Source organism: Arachis duranensis, chromosome 9 (assembly GCF_000817695.3).
Source record: "Arachis duranensis cultivar V14167 chromosome 9, aradu.V14167.gnm2.J7QH, whole genome shotgun sequence".
Taxonomy (NCBI): domain Eukaryota; kingdom Viridiplantae; phylum Streptophyta; class Magnoliopsida; order Fabales; family Fabaceae; genus Arachis; species Arachis duranensis.
This window is the reverse complement of record NC_029780.3, coordinates 70,132,035-70,134,858: the sequence shown is the minus strand read 5'-3', so window position 1 is coordinate 70,134,858 and position 2,824 is coordinate 70,132,035. Positions and strand designations below refer to the sequence as shown.

The 2,824-nt window shown below is 34.8% G+C and overlaps 1 non-coding gene across 1 annotated transcript; it reads right to left on the bottom strand.

Moving 5' to 3' along the window:
* Positions 1-1,375: 1,375 nt before the first annotated feature.
* On the bottom strand, positions 1,376-1,479 carry LOC127741774 (small nucleolar RNA R71). The gene has a single exon (XR_008002980.1). It is a non-coding gene; the product is annotated as a small nucleolar RNA R71 (small nucleolar RNA).
* Between the last annotated feature and the right edge of the window lie 1,345 nt (positions 1,480-2,824).

Genomic DNA, 2,824 nt, shown 5'->3' with positions numbered 1-2,824 from the left:
TCAAGTCAAATTTTCAAATTTTAAAAATCTTATCCTTTCAAAACTTTTTCAAAAATCAAATCTTTTTCATTTTTTTATTAATTTTCGAAATTTATTTTTTTAAATTATTTTTCAAAAATCTTTTTCTTAATTTTATCTTTATTTTCGAAAATTATGCTAACAATTAATGTGATTGATTCAAAAAAATTGAAAAATTTCTTACTTTCTTGTTAAGAAAGGTTCAATCTTTGAATTCTAGAATCATATCTTTTAGTTTCTTGTTAGTCAAGTAATTAATTTTAATTTTAAAAATTAAATCTATCTTATCTTATCTTTTATATCATATCTTTTTCAAAATTTTATCTTTTCCAAAAATTTGATTTTAAAATATCTTATATAACTTCTTATCTTCTTATCTTTTCAAATTTGATTTTAATATCTTTTTCAACTAACTATTAACATTTTGTTTGTTTCTTATCTTTTTCAAAACCACCTAACTACTTTTCCCTCTCTAATTTTCAAAAATATCTCACCTCTTTTTCAAAAAATTCTTTTTAATTAATTAATTGTTTTAAATTTCAATTTTTAATTTAATTTTATTTCTTATCTTAATTCTAAAAAATTATTAACTCCTTTTCAAAAATTAATTTTCGAATTCTCTCTCTCATCTTCTTCTATTTAATGATTTATTTACTAACAATTCTCTTCACCTCTCTTCATCTCAAATCACTACCTCTATCCTCACCCTTCTGTTTGGATTCTCCTTTCTTTTTTCCCTTTCTTCTTCTACTAACAATACGGAACCTCTTTACTGTGACATAGAGGATTCCTCTTCTTTTCTTATTCTCTTCTCTTCCATATAAGCAGGAACAAGGAAAAAAATACTCTTGTTGAAGCTGATCCTGAACCTGAAAGGACTCTGAGGAGAAAACTAAGAGAAGCTAAATTACAATAATCCAGAGGCAACCTTTCTGAAATTTTCAAATAAGAGAAGGAGATGGCAGCCGAACCTAACAACAATAATGCAAGGAGGATGCTTGGTGATTTTACTAAACCTACGTCCAAGTTTGATGGAAGAAGCATCTCAATTCCTGCCATTGGAGCAAACAATTTTGAGCTGAAACCTCAATTAGTTGCTCTAATGCAACAAAACTGCAAGTTTCATGGACTTCCATCTGAAGATTCTTACCAATTTTTAACTGAGTTCTTGCAGATTTGTGAGACTATTAAGACGAATGGAGTAGATCCTGAAGTCTACAAGCTCATGCTTTTCCCTTTTGTTGTAAGAGACAGAGCTAGAACATGGTTGGACTCACAACCTAAAGATAGCCTGGACTCCTGGGATAAGCTGGTCACGGATTTCTTGGATAAATTCTTTCCTCCTCAAAAGCTGAGCAAGCTTAGAGTGGATGTTCAGACCTTCAAGCAAAAAGATGGTGAATCCCTCTATGAAGCTTGGGAAAGATACAAGCAGATGACCAAAAAGTGTCCTTCTGACATGTTTTCAAAGTGGACCATATTAGATATATTCTATTATAGTCTATCTGAGTTTTCCAAGATGTCATTGGACCACTCTGCAGGTGGATCCATTCACCTAAAGAAAACGCCTACAGAAGCTCAAGAACTTATTGACATGGTTGCAAATAACCAGTTCATGTACACTTCTGAGAGGAATTCCGTGAATAATCAGACGCCTCAAAGGAAGGGAGTTCTTGAAATTGATGCTCTGAATGCCATATTGGCTCAGAACAAAGTGTTGACTCAGCAAGTCAACAAGATTTCTCAAAGTCTGAATGGATGGCAAAATGCATCCAACAGTACTAAAGAGGCATCTTCTGAAGAAGAAGCATATGATCCTGAGAACCCTGCAATAGCAGAGGTAAATTACATGGGTAAACCTTATGGAAACACCTATAATTCATCATGGAGAAATTATCCAAATTTCTCATGGAAGGATCAACAAAAGCCTTAACAAGGCTTTAATAATGGTGGAAGAAATAGGCTCAGCAATATCAAGCCTTATCCATCATCTTCTCAGCAACAAACAGAGAATTATGAATAGAATACCTCTAACTTAGCAAACTTAGTCTCTGATCTGTCTAAGGCCACTTTAAGTTTCATGAATGAAACAATGTCCTCCATCAGAAATCTGGAGGCACAAGTGGGCCAGCTGAGTAAGAAAATCACTGAAACCCCTCCTAGCACTCTCCCAAGTAATATAGAAGAGAATCCAAAAAGAGAGTGCACGGCCATTGATATAATCAATATGGCCGAATGCTAGGAGGAGGGAGAAGACGCTAATCCCAATGAGGAAGATCTCATGGGACGTCTCTCAAGTAGGAAGGAGTTCCCTATTGAGGATCCAAAGGAATCTGAGGCTCATATAGAGACCATAGACATTCCATTAAATCTCCTTCTGCCATTCATGAGCTCTGAAGATTATTCTTCCTCTGAAGAGGATGAAGATGTAACTGGAGAGCAAGTTGCTCAATATCTAGGAGCCATCATGAAGCTGAATGCCAAGTTATTTGGTAATGAGACTTGGGAAGGTGAACCTCCCTTGCTCATTAGTGAACTTGATACATGGGTTCAGCAAACTTTACCTCAAAAGAAACAAGATCCTGAGAAATTCTTAATACCCTGTACCATAGGCACCATGACCTTTGAAAAAGCTCTGTGTGACCTAGGGCTAAATCTTATGCCACTCTCTGTAATGGAGAAGTTGGGGATCATTGAGATACAGCCTGCCTTATTCTCATTACAATTGGCAGACAAGTCATTAAGACAAGCTTATGGATTAGTGGAGGACATGTTAGTAAAGGTTGAAGGCCTTTACATCCCTGCT